At 44.3% G+C, this 20,836-nt stretch overlaps 1 long non-coding RNA gene across 1 annotated transcript; it reads left to right on the top strand.

Annotated features, from left to right (window-relative positions):
• The first annotated feature begins 2,412 nt into the window (after positions 1 to 2,412).
• On the top strand, positions 2,413 to 14,580 carry LOC143841860 (uncharacterized). Its single transcript, XR_013232905.1, has 4 exons — positions 2,413 to 2,508; positions 10,589 to 10,782; positions 13,816 to 13,876; positions 14,138 to 14,580. It is a non-coding gene; the product is annotated as an uncharacterized LOC143841860 (long non-coding RNA).
• Positions 14,581 to 20,836: the final 6,256 nt, after the last annotated feature.

Raw genomic sequence — 20,836 nt, 5'->3', positions numbered from 1 at the left:
CAGAACAAATGCACGGATGTTTGCTCTACAAAACACACACACACACACCATGACTGTCTGTTGTCCTTTATATAAAAATGTCATTCATTGCATTTAGGTGTCACAAAATTAAAGTGAAGATGGTTAGGAGTGAGCACAAACACAGCTTATGAACCGTGTTAGTGTACTTCTTTCACAGCTTCCTTCTCTTCACTATTTGACCAAGCTCCAGTTTGCCATTTCACATCATGGGGAACTAGAGTTGACATGCTCCTCACAGAGAGTCTAAACTGTGATAAAGTCCAGGTTTAGAAGCTTTGTTTGCGAGTGGGATAAACACCTTCCAGCTTTCCAGGTGCCTGTATGTGGAGGTTACAGTTCTGCCTGTGAGAGGAAATGGGAGGTGTGAAGGGCCATGACTCTATGGTGGTGTATCTGCTTTGCCTACAGAAGTTCCCAAGTTTGATCCCCCGTATCTCCAGGTAAAAGCATCCAGGAAGAGCACTATACAATGTGTGCCCCGTAGTATTTCACTCCTGCCTTCCACGGCCTCCAGAATGCATGCTATGTTTTCCTCAGAAACTGTGTTCTTCCAATGAATAAGATTTGCCACCAGATTCAGAAGCATCCAGACTTGCAGGTAGAACCTGTCCAGGTTAGCTTGTGCTTGCTGTCAGATATCCGTTGGAAAGAAATACAATTTTAGTAAGAATATTGTTTCTTGAGAGCCAGCTTGATTTAATGGTTAAGAGTGGAAGCCTCTAATCTGGAGAACCGGGTTTGATTCCACACTCCTCCTCCACATGACCTTGGGCCAGTGACAAACCTCTTAGAGCTCTCTCAGTCTCAACTACCTCACAAGGTATCTGTTGTGGGAACAGGAAGGGTAGGTGATTGTAAACCACTTTAAATAGTAAAAGTACCTTAAGTAGTAAAAAGGGGTACAGAAAACCAGCTCCTTATTAAACTTGAAGTGGTACTAATGGGTACTGAGCTGCAAATTCAAGACTACAGAAGGTTGGCAGGCTGTCCAGATCAATTTGAATCAGAATTATAGGGTGGGACTACAAAATTATTTCATTACCTTCCTCGTGTATTTCAGATGAATGGCAAATGTTAAGTTTGGGGAACTCCCCTCTCCCAGGTGTGTTATAAATAGCGCCTGCTTTCCTGCGAGTAAAATTTGACACAGAACCATTGGGAAGTGTTTGTGAATTGGGGGGGGGGAGGGACTGTAAATGTGTGTTTCTCTTTCTGTCATTTCATGTTTATTCCATCTTGGCACTCCATAGCATACCTCGGGTTCCTAAGTCTTCACCCACAATCCAATAACTGGGTATTTCAGGGTCCTTTCTCTTCCCACCTCTGCAGATAGCATTAGAGAAAATATTGTGGTAATGCCCACACACACATGCAGGAAGGCTTGCACTGTTCAGTACTTGGTTTGCAATTCAGTACCTCCGGGTGTTGATGGGCTGAACACAATATTCGAAGTACCGAATTAAGAACCTGGACAAACAGGAATGAGGTAGCGTCTGAGACAGCCGAACAAATATTTATCTACAAAGTACTTTGGCAGATAATTGAAGGGTGGCCAGTGCAGGGTGGAGATGCAGTTGGCAAAGAGACAAAGCTCTGCTTGTTTGCTTGTCCAAGCAGAGAGACGGAACCCAGTCCTGGAAAAGTAATTTACCTACAAGCTTTGGAATCCTTAATGGGGTGGCCTGTCAGGCATTTATTAACCTAAAATGGGGTCCTAGCCCCTGCAATGATGCCATTGGTGTTTGCAGAATCCAGGTTCGTAGACATGCCCTGACAAGAATGGACATTTCATGTATCAACTGGTCGCCTCGAGGGTCACAAATGTTCACTTCTGAATTGTCAGGGCCCTTTCCGACTGGTCTGCTAGCCACCCTCTCACACGGTGAGTCTTTCTGGGATTCATGCCTGTAAAACATGTCTGCTTGGATAATATGAGGCCATCTATTGGAAATTAATGGGTACTTTGTCACATTTAGGGTGGTCAGCTCTGGATTTAGAAATAAGTGGAGATTGGAGGGGGCGGGAATTGGGACAAGGAAGGACCTCGGTGGAATTTAATCCTATGGAGTCTACCCTCCAGAGTAGCCATTTTTTTCCCTCAGGAACTGATCTCTGTCTCCTGGAGATGAGCCATAAAACCCACCTTGGGACTGGCATCCCTAGTTACATTGCCAGTTTGCCTCTGGAAACAGTGATTCTTAGGATCTGTGTTAAGAGTACGAAATTAAAAGTAGCAATGCAAGCAGGTTTTGGGTTTTTTTTTTTTTAAGTTAGAGCTTCATTAAAGTCTTGTAAGGCTACTTGGGCCTAAAGAAACACTTCCCCTTCTTCTCAGACCATCTTGCCTCTGTTCCTCCAAAACACCGGAGTTTATAATCTACGGACTGGTAGATTATTTCTCAGCTGGTTCTTTCAGGACAGAAGTGGGTCCAGCTTGCTATGATCTTCTGGGCACTGAAGAAGAAAATCAACATGGCTAAAAATGCTGTGAGTAATAGAACAGCCCTGTCCTTCATTGCTTCCTGGTTTGGGCTGTCCCACAACTGGTTATTTTTATCCCTGGCTTGCCACAGAGCATACCTATTGAAACAGGGTTCAGAGCTAAGTGTTTCAAGGGAGGGTGACTGCTTCTGGGAACAGCTTCCTCATAACTTCTCACTGAACTCTTCCACCTGCCCCAGGTTGCTGTTGCTGTCATGTCCCAGCTGACTTGCGGCAGCCCTGGAGGGTTTTAAAGGCAAGAGAACTTTCAGAGGTGGCTTGCTATTTGCCTGGCTCTGTCATAACCATTTGGTGGTTTCCCATCTAAACTGTATCCAGGGCCAACCCTAGTTAGCTTAGAATCATAGAACTGGAAGGGACCTCCAGGGTCATCTAGTCCAACCCCCTGCACAATGCAGGAACTCACAACTACCTGCCCACCTACAGTGACCCCAGTTTCATGCCCAAATGATCCCTCCACCAAAAATCTCCAGAATCCAGCGTGGCCTGGAGGAAATTCACCTACCATCCCAAAGTGGCAATAAGCAGTTCCCTGGGTATGCAAGGAAGGGCCACAACAGACAAACACAGCACATCCCCTCCTTCCTGCCCACCCACTCACAATCTGCCTAAGTTAATAAAATCAGCCTTTCTGTCAGATGACTAGCCTCTGCTTAAAAACTTCCAAAGAAGGAGAACCCACCATCTCCCGAGGAAGCCTGTTCCACTGAGGAGCCACTCTAACTGTCAGGAACTTCTTCCGGATGTTTAGTCGAAAATTCTTTTGAATTAATTTCAACCCATTGGTTCTGATCTGACCCTCTGGGGCTGCTGTTTTTGTTGTCAGCCCTCAGTCTCTCATAGGGTTGCTCTGGGCTGGGAAATTCCTGGAGATTTGAAGCGGGAGCCTGGGGAGGGTGTGGTTTGGGGAAGAGAGGGATCTCAGACATATATAAGGCCATAGATTCTACTGTCCAGAGCATCCATTTTCTCTAAGAGAACTGATCTCTGTTAGTTGAGATCAGCTGTAATTCGGGGAGATCTGCAGGCCCTGCGTACTGGCAGCCTTAGTCCCATATAACATTTAGCTCTGAACTGTACCCTAGAAACTGGAATTAAATGATAGTCTTTGTAAAGGCCTTTGACCATATACAATAAATAGCCATCTGTCTTGTTAAATGATAGATTTCTACATTTTGGATTTGACTACACAATCCTCTTTGATCTCCCCCCCCCCCCCATCCCCTGCACAACTCATTCTGAGAAATGGGACTTTTTTTTTCAGATTTACTCCTTTTCTCTTTCCCCTTTTTACTGCACCTCTCAAGAAATCCCCTCTCTGTAATTAGATGAGGAACGTTCTCAACATTTGGAAATATTCTGCACCTATTTGATAGCACACATCAGTCCTTCCTATCTGACCACTTCTGAAACCGATCAGTTCTGCATAATGACAGCTGATGTGCGGTGGCAGCAGAGAATGAGAGATGACCAAAAAACTCTCTTCTTGACCGCTCATTTGGTAAATGTACACATCTCACTTATTCATTCAACCTGCTGGAAAAATTATGTTTTATTATTTTATACTGCCTTGACTAAGAATCCAGGGAGGTGGCATACACATTTCCTAAATAAAATAAATTCTTCACTCAAATTTTGATTCTGCAACACAAATTTTGATAACCAAATCCAAATGTTGGTCACAGACACAGCTGAAATGAATTTTTTTTTTAAATTGCAAATGCACCCAAAGAAGTGTAAATGTCAGTTGGGCTAACTTGTTTATTTGTATTTAGTTCATATTTACTCTGCCATTCTGCCCAATGGGGACCCAAAGCATCCCATATCACCCTCTTCTCTTCATTTTGTTCTCACAATGACCCTATACAGGGGTGGCCAGATTGTGGCTCTCCAAATGCCCATGGACTACAATTCCCATGAGCCCCTGCTGGCAGGGAATTAAAGTTCATGAACATCTGGATAGCCACAGTTTGGCCACACCTGCCCTATGAGGAAGGTTAGACTGAGAAGTTCATCCAGCAACCTTTTGTGGCAGAGTGGGGATTCAAACCCACGATCCCCCAAGCATGGCAGGGAATCATGGTTATTGTAGTTCTTGGACATCTAGAGAGCCACAGTTTGGCCGCTCCTGTGCCAGATCCTAGTCCAAGTCCAATTCTGTTCACTATACTACATTAATTTTCTCTCTCTCTCTCTCTCTCTCTCTGAAGCACAAGAAGTATTATGTCTGCTAAGGCCACAAAGTTTTTTTTCTAAAGAAAAACTGAGAAAGGCGCTCCACTTAAATAAGGGGCATGGTTGGCAAAAATTTGCCTTGCACAGTTTCCCCCATCTGGCTAGAAAAGGCTGCTCACGTGGAATCTCTACCTTCCGCTCTGCTGCTTCAGGCCTGCAACGTCCACGAGGGCTGATTCATGCGCACGTATGCATGATTCAGTTTCTCATTAAGGGATGACTCGCGGCTGAATGCATTCGTTGGAAATGCCACTCTGTCTGTGGTACGTGTTTCATACCTGCAAGTCATCGCTTGGCATTGCAGATGTGGTACGATGAGGGTTTGTGTGCGACTCCACCCTCAGCCATCCTCATGTCTTCAAAACGGTCTTCCCCAGATGGCTCTTCCCATAGGCCTTTAGCAATACCTCAATTGAGATAACAGAGGGCCCTTATCTGTCGGAGGAGAGTTCAGCAGCCCAAAGTTTTGTGCCATGTTTGCCTCTGCACCCTTGGAGCATTCTTAAGTATTGAGAGTTGCAACTGAGGAGTGTTGACTTTCCCTGTGACAGATGGTGCGCTCACATGGCATACTGCATACAATGCATCATCTATTTACATCTTTTTTTACATTAGCCACAGATGGCTTGGCACAATTTTTTAAATATAAAAAAACCCAACCTCCTAACTTTATTTTTTTTATTCTGCTGATACTTGATGCCAAATTATGGATTTCTGCTCAGAGCTTCAGTCGCCACAGGAAGCCGCTCACTCACACAACCACAATGGACTTATCCCAAGCAGAGATGTAAAGCCTTATTAAGGGAAATTGGCACATTCGTCAACACAAGGGTTATCTGATCAGCAGGGAGTCATATAAATCTGTGTAGGATTTTTTTTTAATCCATGGTGTGAAGACAAAAGGGCAGAGTTTTTGTTCCGGTATGTTAACTGTAACAGCGAATGAAAATAATATTTTTTTAAATTTTTCTTCTGGAAATTAGTGGTAACTTACAATGTAATAAAGATATTGAATGCTTCCTTCAGTATCTCAGTAAAGCATAAATATTGAAGATATGCAAATATGTTTAAACGTAATCAATTAAGATCATCATGATTTACTTCCTTGGTTGGTCTAAAGCAGGGCTAGTCGACCTGTGGACCTCCAGATGTTCATGGACTACAATTCCCATGAGCCCCTGCCAGCGTTTGCAAATGGAGCAAATTTGCAGAAGACATCTTTGCCATCTTTTCCTTCTGGATGCAACATTTTGTGCTACCCCACGGAATATTTTTGAAGTTGGGGAGGGGTGTCTCTTAGAAACTACATGGGATGTAGATGGTTGGTAGAGTGAGAAAGGGCAATAGAAACAGGAAATACTTCAGAAGAGCTCAAGTGGCATCACCTTGGTGTTTGCAGTGAACACATGTTCATAAACAGTTGCCTCTGTCTTTGTCTGGGACCTGCTCAATATTTTTGTGATTGGCTCCTGCTCCAATGGCTGCTATTTATCAGCTGCCTGCCTCCCCATGGCAATAATTTTCTGGTGGCACCCACTAAATGTACTCAAAATTCCAGAATTGCTCATATGCTCAACAAGCTTGGGGAACTCTGATCTAGCTGAACACAGGATGTGACATGACATATACATGCTGTGTGGTGCTCAGTTTCACCTTGTGCCGTTGGCTGGTGGGGCAGTGCAGGGCATAGCATGACAATATTATAGCACCTGTTGTGTTCAGTGAGGTATCATGAGAAAGAGGGAAGCAGAGATGTGCCTTAACTCAGTTTAACACCTAGTTAGTCTTACTCGTCAGGATAATTAAATCCTCATGGTAGTACAAGTGTGTACATAAACAGAAATGAAACGTAAAAGGATACTTTGTAAGAAAACGTTCCCAAACAGTGACCCCAAAACGGTGGCCACCACTAGTAGTTAAAGTGAGTGGGCACACTCAGATAGATATACTGCCAAATGGTTTAGTAGTAAAACAGGACTACCACAATAAGCATGGGAAGTTCGCAAAAGGTTTGACTGTAGGTTGTTGCTAAAATCCTCTGACCATCATTTTAAAGTCTCTTCTATGCAGACTTACTAGATAATCTTCTGTGGGCCTGTGTTTCAGTCACAGCTCTTTCCCTTCTAGTATCCACCAACCCAACCCCTTTCTTCCATTCTGGGAGGACTGGGGTAGTCAACCTGTGGTCCTCCAGATGTCCATGGTGTTTGCTGGCAGGGGCTCATGGGAATTGTAGTCCATGGACATCTGGTGGACCACAGGTTGACTACCTCTGGACTAGAGCTCTTGTTGCTCTCTACAAACATGTTGGCCATCCCCTCCAGTTGACTGCAGCCTTTCTTCCAGTACCAAATGGACTTTCACTTCATTCAGCTGTATGGAACGAGATTAAAGGGGCTATAGTTGGTCAAATGGAGGCACAATGGCCTCCAGCCTACTATATTGCCCTCAGAGCAAAGGAAGCATTGTGTTCCACCCAAAGGATGTTCTTGATTTCTTTATCTGACAGAGGGTCCTGAGATTTTCTGAAATAAATCGGTCCCTTTTAGTCCTGTTTGGTGTGAGAGCAGAACATCTAGGAGTCAATCAGTATCCCTGGAAGTGCTGGAGGAACTAGATAGGACAAGTGAGGGAGAGAGAAAATGCTTGAGGGAGAGAGAAAATGCTGTCAGCAAAGGCAGAGAGGGTCTGAACCTTGAGAGAAAGACTGGAGGCTGTTTCAGAGTTTGCATTGTGTATAAGCAGGCTAAACTACTGAATGTTGGAAATAGGGTTTGCATCTCCGGGGTGTTAGTTGGGAGAGAACCTATCTCAGGAAACTCAAAACCTGTCTTTAGTCAGAAAGCAGGCTAACTTGAGGAAGAGACCATAGTTGTCTCAAAAGTTCCAATTTCTGACACAGGAAGTTTTATGTTTTCTGAGAAGAAATCAGATTTACTCTGTGAGGATCCTGAAGCTGAAGGAAGAAGAACAACTGGTTTTAATACTCTTGCTTTTCTCTGCCCTATGGAGTCTCAAAGCCACTTAAAATCACATCCCTCTCCCTACAACAGTCACCTTGTGGGGGTGGAGGGAGTTCTGACAGAACTGTGACTGGCCCAAGGTCTCTAAGGTGCTTCCTTCACGTGGAGGAATGGGGAATCAAACTGGGTTCTCCAGTCCGCAGCTCTTGCCAGTACACCATGCTGGCTCCCTCAAGGAAGGCTGATTATAGCCTCAAGAATTCAAACATGGCTGCTCTGTATTTTCCTGAAGTATGTAACTCTATGAAAGAATGGGCCCAGCAAAACTCTGTTTTACCTGTAAATGGTTTATATCCTCTTTTCTGAACCAACTTATTCCCATAACCCTGGGAGTAAATAATGTTAACTGTTCTTTCCTGTTTTCCTCATGGGTGATAAATTAATTTTATTCAGAAGCCGCTTCAGATAACCTGTCAGTTGGAGGGTTGGGGTAGAGACCACATTAATTAAACTTTACAGCACGTGACATTTAAGACATCAACCTTCACAACTGTGTGGTGGGGAAATCCCGATTTTGCTACCTCAGGTATCCAGCAGTAACTGCCTATTGGTTAATGCTGGCTCTCTGTTTTTCCACTGATAACACCATCTTCTTCAAGAGGGTATCATGTTTTCTGAAATTTGGACAAAATGTGGACCCAGTATTGTGCTAGTTTATTTAATTATTTACTACATTTATATCCTGCCTTTCTGCCTTCACTGGCATCACCAAGGCAGCTAACTAACTGAAAACATACAAAATTAAAACAAGTCTTAAAACCCATTAAAACCAAACAAAAACACCTGACTGAAACAGCTATAACCAAGCTATAATACACATACAAAACATAAAAAGCAAAAACATTAATCAAAAAATAGAGCAGGAAGGAGGGATTGCTGAGGGAATGCCAGATAAAACTAAATCTTTACTCACTGGTGGAAGGCAACAACAGAAGGGGACAATCAAGGGGCTTTTTGCACGGCTTCAAAATCGCACAATGGTTGCCAATTGGAAACGCTATTGATTTGCCATAACGCACGACGTCGTAGACAATCTGCAACACTCCTGAAACCGATCAGCAAAAAGCGCTTCGTTGTAGCGCTTTCAGGGGAATCCCAAAAAGTGGATTCACCCTCCGGAAAGCGCTACACTCTTGCAAACAATCTGCAACACTAGCGATAAAGACCTGTGCGTTAACATTGTTGCGGTTTCTTCAAAGTCCCTCCTCCTGAGCCTGTCCTCCAAACTTCCGGCGAAGCGATCGCCATTTTTTTTTCTCCGAGTGAGCGGGGATAAACGCACCAGCGAGCCTCTTTCTGTTTAGAGGCTTCCCTGGCTTCAGTCCTTCACCTTTAGTCACTAAGCACAAACCACATAAAAGCCCGTTTGCTGAAATAAAGTCCCTTTATTTTTTACACATTAATTCAGCCGAAAATCGGGCCCGTGAGAGGGGGGGGGGATTTTTTTTTTATCACTCGAGGCAGCGTGGCAACGATCATACGATCAAACGACAGCTCACATTAGGCAGCTGGATGGGTCTCTCCGTTGCAACGAATCTACACAGATTCGTTACAATGGGTCTGTTTTTTTAAAAAAAAACCTTTCTTAAAGGGAAAGGGGCTGTTTGGGAGCATGCTAACGGCTGCCCATTGGCTGCTTGACGGCCAGGGGCGGGACGAGCTTGGAAATAGCGCTTCCTTTTCTGCCGAGACCGGAAGCTGTGGGAAACGCTACAAAACGCAACTGGATTCCACTACAAAGGCAGGTATGCATAACGACAAATTCCACTATTTTAAATGGCGATTTTTCGTTCAGTGACCAATTTGCAACAAAGATCCCGGTGCGTAAAGCCCCCAAGTCTTCCTGGGGAGAGAATTCCAGAATTTTGGAGCCATGACAGAGAAGGGTCTCTCCCTGGTTTGTCACCCACCGAACCCCAGAAGGCAGGGGTTAATGCAGGGCCTCCTAAAATGACCATAGTAGTTGGGTAGGTTTGTAAGGCAGTACAAACTCTCTTCTTTTATAAAAGGGGCAGCCAAAGAAGACAGGAGAGGAGGAACTTTCTGAATGAGCATGACTGCAATACCAAGGGAATCTTCCAGAACTTTCATCCCAATGGGATGAAATCAATTCAAAAGAAATTCCGTCTAAACATCCGGAAGAAGTTCCTGACAGTCAGAGCGGTTTCTCAGTAGAACAGGCTTCCTCGAGAGGTGGTGAATTCTCCTTCTTTGGAAGTGTTTAAACAGAGGCTGGATAGCCATCTGGTAGAAAGGCTGATTCTGTGAAGGCTCAAGGGGGTGGCAGGTTACAGTGGACGAGCAATAGGGTTGTGAATGTCCTTCATAGTGCAGGGGGTTGGACTAGATGACCCAGGAGGTCCCTTCCAACTCTATTATTCTATGATTCAATTATGCCACTGATCAGTATTATTATATATTTAGGCTGGACAGACGGTCATACACCTTCACAGCCTGTGAACCAACCTTGCTCAGTTTCATTTCAGAGAAGTTTTCTACCTTAAACATAAGTGTCCTCCTTCCCAAAGAACAAATCTGAGCATCCTTGAACATTCACTTCCATCAAGCAAATAAAAAAAAAATACTGACCTCTAACTGCAAAAAAGCAGCCAGTTGCTCTATTGCTATCTGATTTTCAACACACACACAAACACACATACACACAGAGCCTCTTTTGTTGCCGATGGAATGGTGGGTGGACGCCATGCTAGTTTACATTTTCAGTCTTGTTCGACTCCTCTCTAAAGCCCACTCATTCAGTGACTAATCTCCAAGTTGATTCACCTTTCCCATCTTATTATTACCAGATTGCCAACATTTTCGGGGACTTAAACCACATGAAGCCTGCATAGGATTAGCTGCCTATTGTAAGCTGTGGTGACCACCTTGCGGACTCCAGGCGCTTCTTGATGATTATCGCAACACGTTGTATGCAGGCTTTTCTTTGAAGACAGAAAACGTGAACCGATGAGACGGCTCAACTCCTGGTTGCAGCCAGGTGGTAAGCATACCCAAGCACCTATTATTTAGGATGGTTGCTAAGTGCCAGTTTGTTTGCAGGCTAAATGCATGCTAGTGGTTGTGGCACGGCCACTCAAGTTGCTGGGTTTTGGGGGACTCCAAGGACTTCTGGATCCACTTACCGGCACCCGCGCCTCCCTCCCCCCCCCCACTGTGGCCCGGTACTGAGGGCTCCACGGCCTGGTACTGGGGCGCGGCCCAGGGCTTGGGGAACACTGCTTTAGGGAAAACCACCACCTCTACCCTACCCATTCTCTTACCACCAGAATAAAATAATATAATAATAGTTTAGTCAGAGGGACACTAAGTTTTTCATCTTTTATAAACAGAGCATTTTCAGTGGGGGCCCCTTGAACTCTGACATGACTGTTCCTAACTCCAGGCCGAGTCACTTGCTGGTTCTGAACAATTGTTCCAACCCGTTCTGTTTCACTAAGCGTTTGACTACTTTTTAAAAAGGTATTAGTTTTAGTATAGCTTGCTGCCTTTGTTTATTTTCTTAATTGTTTTTGTTATGCTGTTTAATGTTATTTTTAAAGTTATGTACAATGTTACAGGTAGCCTTTCACACCAGGTGGAGCTGTAGGAATTCCAAATGGGGCCAGACCCTCTCCAGCTAACATGCAAGGGGCAGGGCAACCGAGAGCCACCACGGGCCCTCTGGCAAAGATTACACCTGTCTCTCCTTATGGGTCTGATCCAAACCACATCGAATTATGTAATTTTGCATTGTATTACTTTATATAATGATGTGTACCCATATAGGATAAACTGATGAAGTTGGGCATACGTCGCTTAGATTACTATCACAATAAATATTTAGTAAATATGCAGTACTAAACCTATTACCCTTGTACCTTTACATTTTCCTAGCACACAAAAAACAATGGCAAAATGATTATGTAGTAGTGCTGGAGGAGACATACCAAATCACTGGGATTGATTTTGCTAATGTATTTCCTAAAAAGATTATTTGTCGTATAACAGGAAGCAGTATATCTACAGTAGCAGAGAAGCATTTACAAAGGGACAATAGATGTCCTACCATTACAACAACCCACTGCCCCAACAGTGTTTAAAATATAATCGAATCTAATTCGGGGGGGGGGGCAGGGATTCTAACCTGTTCCACATAAGTGATGATTCAGATGGGTCACCATGTTGGTCTTAAGCAGCAGAACAAACAACGAAGTTTTATTCAAGGTGTAAGCTTTCATGTGCATGAATGCTTCTTCAGACACTTCTTCAGGTATCTGAAGAAGTGCATACACAACAAAATTTACAGCTTGAATAAAATTTCATTGTTCTTCAAGGTGCCACTGGACTCAAACTTTGTTCACGTGTAATAACTAACATGCTACCTACCCCTATGCGTATGAAAAAGAGAGGAGCAGTCTTTTACTAGGGAAATACTAACCAAAACTAACACTCTGCTTCTGTGCATCGTATTAACAAGGGTTTGCTGCTATCCCGTAATTAAGAATGTTTTAAATTGCCATCCTAGGTTGAAATTAAGATTGACAAATAAAGGTGGGGGGGATAAGAAGCAAGGAAAGAAAAGTAAAGGCATATCATGAAAGCAAGAGAGCAAACTGAAGGAGGTGAAAAGAGGAGGAGAAATTAAGAAAAGAGGAAAGGTTGTTTTATTTTCTACAGCACACTAACAGTGTAGATCTGGTTGAGCAGGCAGAACAAGGAAAGGAAGAGGGAAAGGAAGGAGAAGAAGAGGGAAGCAGACTACTGGGAACAACAGCTTAATTAGGAGGCTCCACCTGATGCTGGCTGGTCTTGCCTTGCTCCAGTGCTGGTTTGATTGGTGGGTTTAGCCGTGTTTGCCTCCTCCTAGTAAACTTCGCAGAAAGAGAGCAGAGCTGCTGCTGTTTACTGTGCTCCGTCTTCCCTGCACCCCTAGTGGCTGCTGTGTAGAACTGTTTTAGAAGCTAACTATATCAAGATGCGCCTCTTGTGGCGCAGAGTGGTAAGGCAGCCGTCTGAAAGCTTTGCCCATAAGGCTGGGAGTTCAATCCCAGCAGCCGGCTCAAGGTCGACTCAGCCTTCCATCCTTCCGAGGTCGGTAAAATGAGTACCCAGCTTGCTGGGGGGTAAACGGTAATGACTGGGGAAGGCACTGGCAAACCACCCCGTATTGAGTCTGCCATGAAAACGCTAGAGGGCGTCACCCCAAGGGTCAGACATGACTCGGTGCTTGCACAGGGGATACCTTTACCTTTTTATATCAAGATGCAGAGCCTCTTGTGGCGCAGAGTGGTAAGGCAGCAGAAATGAAGTCTGAAGCTCTGCCCATGAGGCTGGGAGTGCGATCCCAGCAGCCGGCTCAAGGTTGACTCAGCCTTCCATCCTTCCAAGGTCAGTAAAATGAGTACCCAGCTTGCTGGGGGGTAAACGGTAAAGACTGGGGAAGGCACTGGCAAACCACCCCATATTGAGTCTGCCATGAAAACGCTAGAGGGCGTCACCCAAAGGGTCAAACATGACCCGGTGCTTGCACAGGGGATACCTTTACCTTTTACCTTTATATCAAGATGCAATCTGAATGCTGCATGAAGCCCTCCAGAATGACTCGGACCCGAGAAATTTTGCTCTCCCCCCTTACCTCAGTGGCTCTGCATGGGGGTAGCTGTAGTTTGAAAAGACTCCCCATCCCAGCTGCGAAGACTATCCTTGCTTGATGCTACCCTTGTCTCTTTTGCAAGCACATTGTCATGCACAAAGCCATACTAATTGAAGAGGAATTTGTAACCTGAACATTTTCCATTCTAAAAACAGACTTTTATTCTTTAAGTGGAAAGTCATGTCAAAAATTAAACACTACTTTTCGTGGGAGGGGATGAGATTAGATGCATCAGTTCTCCAAGTCCCCCCACTGCCTCCTCCCTGACTGTAGTCCTTATTTATTATGGATAAAGCAAGTTAGAAATGTAACTATAGATAATAAATGGTATAGCAGATACAATACAATAAGTCGATGCCTGCCCCGGTCCTGTTTCTGCAGGCTTCCACCGTAGGCTCCCTTTGGTGAAGAAGAGCAAATTGGTAGCCAGCCCAGAGTGCAGGTATGGTTCTGTTCATAAATAATCTGAAAGCATTTCTGTGTCGTCACTTCCTGTGCTGTGGGAGTGGCCTGGTGATGTCACATCTGGTAGGAGTGGTGACATGTGACTTCCAAGGGCATGGCAGGAAAGTGTGGCCTGCTGACCTCGCTTCTGAGGTTTCTCAAAGCCTGAAAACTTTCAGGGGTATCTCAATGGTAAAAAGCTTGAGAAAAGCTGAGTCGGGATGCAAATACGCATCCAAATGCAGGTCTCTTTTCACAGGTTGGTGGACTGAAGCCTGCTTCTGCACACAGACATCCCTTGCTGCATCAGGCTCCATGAATCCCCCGCAGACTTTCAACAAGGGCTCCAAATCTTGCTCAGAACAGAGCAGCATCATACAGACATAGTCATGCTACCCTATTATGCAATGTGAAGAGACAATCATCTCTCCGGGTTTTGTATCTCTTGGCAACCACTGGTCAGTGAGGGCCAGCTGCTGTTTGTTGAACAAGGAATACAAAACATGCCCTCCTACCAGGCATTGGAAGCAAAACACAGCAGTATAAAGGAGAACAGGATAGAAAACATGGGTGGTTCTTGATTGGGACCAAAGGGAGGCCCGGCTCTGAGTTCTAGAGCTTGTTAGCAAGAAGATGAATGATTCCTTTACTGTTGTAGTCCTGGTACCTATACAGACTAGTGGTGCCCCATCTAAGTGGTTCTGGTCTGCCTCCTCTCAACTGCAGTTCAGACAATAGTAGAACCATTATTCTTTCCTGACTTATTAAAGTTATTATGCTTGTGAATACATGCTAAAATGGTCTTTTGCACACCGTTGCATTGATGAGTTACATTCTGTTCAAGCGATTCAAGGTTATTTAGCACCTCAGGCTCCCCAGAAGCGAGTGTGGTGTAGTGATTGTCCCTTTTCAACCTATAGAATGTGGGAGTACTGCTGAAATATTTTCTGGGCTTTGTGGTACCAGGAAGGGATGTCAGCTAGCCATGCCTTCCTGCCACACGCCCCCTGGAAGTGAAAGGAGCCTTAACTGGCAAAGGTTTAAATGGCCTTCCCGTCTCCTAATAGTCCATCCTAGTCCACTGCTACGCCACAATGGTTCACTTGACTAGCCATGTAGGTCTGAAATAGCACAATAAAATCAGAGTCCAGTAGCACCTTTATTCAGATTTATTCAAGGCGTGAGCATTTGAGTGCAAGCACTCTTTGTCAGACGAAGGGTGCTTACTCGAAAGCTCACACTTTGAATAAATCTTTGTTGGTCTTAAAGGTGCTCTGATCACATCGGTTCAGACTTCCCTCCAGGGTCTCAAATAGAAGTCCTTTTGCATCGCTTGCTACCTCATCCTTTTACCTGGGTACTGAGCAGGGGTGGGTCACCATGCCCAAATAAGGGTAGAATCTTTTAAGACACTTTTTCTTCCTCTTGGCTTGGAGCCAGAAACAGCAGGCACAGAGAGGGCTCTTCTGGAATGAAATTTGACAGGAAATGTCCACTGTAAGTAACCACTGTACAGCCACTGTGTAGAAGTACTTGGCCCCCAAATCACTGAGATATTCATATGAAATCTGGCTCAACAGCAAGCAAGCATTGTGAAGGTGTTACCATTTAGTGTCAGTCGCATTTTGTTTTTGCTGAGTTCACAGCGTCTCTGCTGAAAATACGGTGTATCTGCCATTTGTGAAAGAGAACCTCAAAAAACTTGAAAGGACAAGAACAAAAAAACCTGGCTGAAAAAACGGTTAAGACCCTAAAGGTTGGATGCCTGAACAATGATGATGATGTTATCTGTTCAGACGTGTCCGACCCTCGGCAATTCTATAGGAAATTTTTCTCCATTCATCTCTGTCAATGACCACTTCTTTCAGTTGGCTCGTGGTCATCCCTGTATCGGCTTTGATCGTGTCGAGCCAGTGGATCCTTTGGCCACCACGTTTCCTTTTGCCACTGACCATGCCGAGCATTAATGATTTTTCTAGTGAGTTTGATCACATGATGTGTCCAAAGTAAGTGAGCTTTAGCTGTAATATCTTGCCTTCTAATGACATAGATGGTTTGCTCCTCTCTAAAACTATCTTGTTGGCTGAACAATGGGGATGATTAAAAAAACATTCTTGTATAGTGCATATTATGGTTTTCTAAGAACTGTCTATGGGCTTTCTGTATGTTTTTAATTTCATGATTTTATAAGTGGCGCACAATGAATGTTTATATGATTCTATCATTCCCATGGTTCAGGCCTCCAACCTTTAGGGTCCTGTTTCCCAGTCAGGTATTCTGTTCTTGGATTTGCCATTTGACCTCAGACCTATCCCACCTTGCTGCAAATCCTGTTGAAATCATTTCTCTGATGATGAAAGGAAAGGACACGAACAAACCTGGGTGTGGGGGGGGCAGTGGAGAAGTTCTGCTATTTTAACAGAGGTTTGTGGGGGTGGAAAGCACTAAAGTCACAGCCAAATTCTGACTGCCCCTCATAGAGTTGTCACTGCCCATATGTGGAGGGGAAAAGTCTTGCCATCTCAGAGATGGAGGTGTGGCTCAATGGAAGGCCCTCTGCCTGGCATACAGAAGGCCCAAGATTCAATCACTGGCATATTTAAAGACATTAGGTAGGAGGTGATGTGAAAGTCCTCAGTATGAAACACTGGAGAGCTATTGCCACTCTGAGTAGACAGTATGGGCCTTGATGGATGGATGTTGTTCAAGGTAGGTTGATATTATCTGCCTATAGCAATCATGGATCAGAGTCCAGTAGCACCTTTAAGACCAACAAAGATTTATTCAAGGCGTGAGCTTTCGAGTGCAAGCAGGAAGAGTGCTACTGGACTCTGGTTTTATTGTGCTACTTCAGACCAACACGACTACCCATTTGAATCTATGGATTTCCTTGGCAGTCTCTCATCCAAGTATTTCTCACAGCTGACCCTGCTTAGCTACTGAGATCTGGCAAGTTTGGGCTATCCTGGACCATCCATTCGTTAAGCCCCTATTAAAAGAGACAGGGCATTTTTCTCCAGGCCTGTTGGCAAGCCTAGGCACCAGCAAGATTTCTAACTTTTCGATCAAACCCTGTTGCTGGGCCTTTCTCTTTAGCTGAATCTGGAGCTTTTAGACAACAGCCTTTACTGCAGCGCTGAGTTCTGCAAATGAAGGTGCAAGAGCAGCTCAGGTTAGCTCCCCTTCCCCACAGCTCCTTGGCATAAACTATTTGTTGACTGCAAGCCTACATTTGTAGGGAAGAGTGGAAAAATAAGATATGCTATCTGATGCTCAACATATGTTTTGAGCAGAGCGCCGTTGCTCCCTGTGCCACGTATTTGCGCCAAGCGCTTAGTAACACCTGATCTACCCACTACTACTCATTTGTCACCTGCCAGCGATGAGCCATGTCATTAGCATTCGGCGCTGTTCCCTCTCCCGGCTTTGCCACCAATTAAGCATCTGTTCCCCATGCGAAAACAGATCATCTCCTTATGAAACAAGGCACAAACATTTCATTTTTAGATAAAAAGAAATCTGCTGTAAATAATCATTAAGAGTTGCTAAAAAAAAAAAAGAAAAGAAAAAAGTTAGGAGCTAGCTTGCCACCCTTTGAGGCCCTAAAAAAAGTAGTTTCTATTTAATGAAGAGTTTGGGGAAATGTTTCTTTCTAGGATTTGGGTTCCAGTCAGCTTCAATGACTCATGGTTTTCCTCTCCATTCTTGGCAGTTTAAAGGGGGCCTGCCAGCAGTACAAATTTAGACTGGTAAAAGTTATGAATTGGGAGTTCTGTCAAGTTTCTTTTCCGCAGTTCACCCAGCCACAATTGAGTTATTTAGAAAGTGTCACAGTTGCATCTTCCAAAGAGAACCGTTCGGACACACAAGGCTATCCCGCTCACCCTCAAAACTACCGCATGAAGTAGTTCGGCTAGAGAGGTATGGATGGAATAGAGGAGTTCTGTAAACCTCATGGCTTAGGAGGCAAGTGGTTTTTTTGTCAATTCCTTTTAAACTTCTTCATGACCTTTGTGCTTCCCACTGGTGCTTCTTGTGCCTGCACAGAAATTGGCATTTGGAAACTTCTAGAGCTAACTTTTCAGCAGAAAGACCTCAGTCTCAGACAACTCATGCTCAGAGGAGAAGTCTTGACATCTCAGAGAGGGGCTGTGGCTCAATGGAAGGCCGTCTGCTTGGCATACGGAAGGCCCAAGGTTCGATGGCTGGCATCTCTAGTTAATGGCATTAGGTAGGAGGTGATGTGAAAGACCTCAGTATGAAACATTGGAAAGCTGCTGCCAGTCTGAGTAGACAATGCTGGCCTTGATGGTCAGATTCAGTATAAGGCAGCTTCATGTGCCTTATGTCTCACTCAGCCCTTCATCAACCACAAGATAACCACAATCTGGAACTGTGCCGAGATTTTGTCTCCTCGGTGGAATTTTTCTTGTCTAATTTTTTAAAAAATCTTTCTTGTACCTTAATAATTAGTTATAGTTGATAGTTAAGTCCTAGATTCACTCTCTAGTGAAAGAGGACCAGATAGTACACTCTGTGAAAAACCTCTGCCTGAGACCCTGGAGAATTACCAATAGTGGTCTTGATAGATCAAGGTCTGATTCCATATGAAGTAGTTTCATGGACCTATCCTTCAGTAGCAACGATCAGGTTTCCCTTTCTCCACTCTGTCTTCACCAGAATCCTATGAATGGGTTAGGCTGAGAGAGGATTGGCCCAAGGTCAACAAGCAGACTTCCATAGCAGAGTGGGGTTTGAACCCGGGCCTCCAGTCGCTCTAGCCCTTGCACTGAACCAGTTCTCAGTAACCAGTTGCTGCTGAAGTATTTTACTGTGTGCCTGAAAAGATCCTACCATCGTGAATGTTGAACTGCTGACACAGAGCAATATGGTTATAAAGAACTGATAATAAATAGAAACATGCAGTTTCTACAGACTTTGAATCACAATGATGTTTATGCATCTTAGAAAAGAACATGGTGCAGCATTGGCATTTCAAGATGCTGTCGCTAATGCAGAAAGTACTTTTGGATTATGCCTGGGAAAGGATTATTACAGCTGGTGTAAAAATTGGTCTTATTCACATATTGAAAAATATTTTTAAAAACCCTTCCCTTCTCAAATTCTCGTACCATCTTGAGAACTGGACCTCTTTGTGTTTCAGGCGGGTGGCCATGTTAGCCCACAGTAGAGCAAGCTTCTAGTCCAGGAGCACTAGGAAGATTTCCTGGGTAGGAGCTTTCAAGAATCAGATCTGACCAGAGGAGCTTTGACTTCCAAGAGATTGTGCTGTGGAAACCTTAGTTGGTCTTAAGGTGCTCCTGGACTTGAACCTTGATCTCTTTATGGGCATACACGAGCAATTATTGCATTTTTGTTCTCAAATCCCATGACAAGTTCCCTTCAGACTTTGCTAAGATACTAGTCTTGCATGACTCAGTAGCCACATGAATTAAACGATCCAACTTGTAAAGCAGCCAAACCCAGATGCAAAAACCCAGATAAATTTCCAGCTGGAGTGAATGGTTGATTCTGCATAATGAACACCATTTTCCCCAAGAAAACATAATAAGTAACAATAAACTACTTAAGGGCTGAGTCGCAGGCCTTGTTCATGAAAGTCAGGTGTCTCCTGGTAATCCATTCCTTAGTCTTAGGGCAAACAAAGAAAAGATCTTGATTCTTCAGTCAGCTATTCTTTCTCCCCTCCCCTTTAGTGCCGAAATTGCCAGGAAATAAATTGTCATGGGGATTTTTTTTAAAGGATAAATGGGAAAGTTATAATTGAATAACTTAAGAAAGTCTTGGGCATGTCAACCCACTACTGTTTTCTTTGTGATAAATAAATGAATCAGTGTGTTAGAGTTGAGACAGAGTTAGGGAAAGAAAACTAATCAATAACTCTTAACTGCAGAATCAATTATGTAATACAATGAACTTATGCAGTAGTCCTGGAAGACCAGGCTTTTATTGCAACCTTGGTAGACCTTGACACCATCTCTCTTGGTACCATGTACCTTTGTCAGCCCAGCCTAAAAATATTGACCTTTACCAGTGGTACAAGGCCATACAATCTGCAAAAATGGCTTCCCATGATAAAGGGGGAATAAAGAAGGGCTCCTTTTAAGGGGTACTTTTGGTTCCCTGCTCTTTTTTGGTTCAGCACAATACAATTAAGGCTGCAGTGCAGACACATCCCAAATATCATAATGCTGAAATATAGCTATAAAATAATGTCTTCAGGAGACTAAGCAAACCCCAATCACCATAAATAAGCCCCTTTCCAAACTTTTCAGAAGATACTAGGGAATGTCAACATGAAGGAAGGAAGGGAGAAAGAGAAAAAGAGAGAGAGAGAGAGAGAGAAAGAAAAAGAAAAAGAAAGAGAAAGAAAAAGAAAGACGAATCTGGTTCTTGAAACCAAGTTTCAAAGAATCTTTATCCATTGTTGTTCCTCTATATATTTATGAAACAGCCTAGTGGGTGGGATATGTCCAGCTGTCCAAGTTAGAATAGGGCCAATCAGAGTGCAGCCAGCTTTGCCCTGATTGGCCCTGCCCCTGCAGCTCCTGCCCTCCGTCCCTGGACTCTAACCTCTTTGCTCTCAAATGCCTCAGTGCCTGGAGCCAGCAGCAGGTAAGGGGAGAGGGCCCTGGGCAAGGGTGGTGGAGGGCTTGCTAACAAGGGCCTCTTGGCCTGCTGGGCTGGGCCTGCTTACGAGGGCCTCTTGGCCTGTTGACTGCCTGCTAAGGAGCTCTGTCCTGGCCCTGCTAATGAGCTGCCCAGCCCCTGCCCGCCCCACTTGATCTGGCAATGAGCTGCAGCCCAAAGCCACCTTAAGCTGCCTCGCCGGGGACCAGGGGAGGGGGCCCTTTCAAGGCACGTTCTTAGGAATGGGCTTTGTAGCTAGTACTAATATAATACTTCAAGAAAGGTCGTTACACAGAGTGAAAAATAA

Source organism: Paroedura picta, chromosome 7 (assembly GCF_049243985.1).
Source record: "Paroedura picta isolate Pp20150507F chromosome 7, Ppicta_v3.0, whole genome shotgun sequence".
Lineage (NCBI taxonomy): Eukaryota > Metazoa > Chordata > Lepidosauria > Squamata > Gekkonidae > Paroedura > Paroedura picta.
Note: the sequence above shows the minus strand (reverse complement) of the source record. Positions and strands in the feature narration are given on the sequence as shown.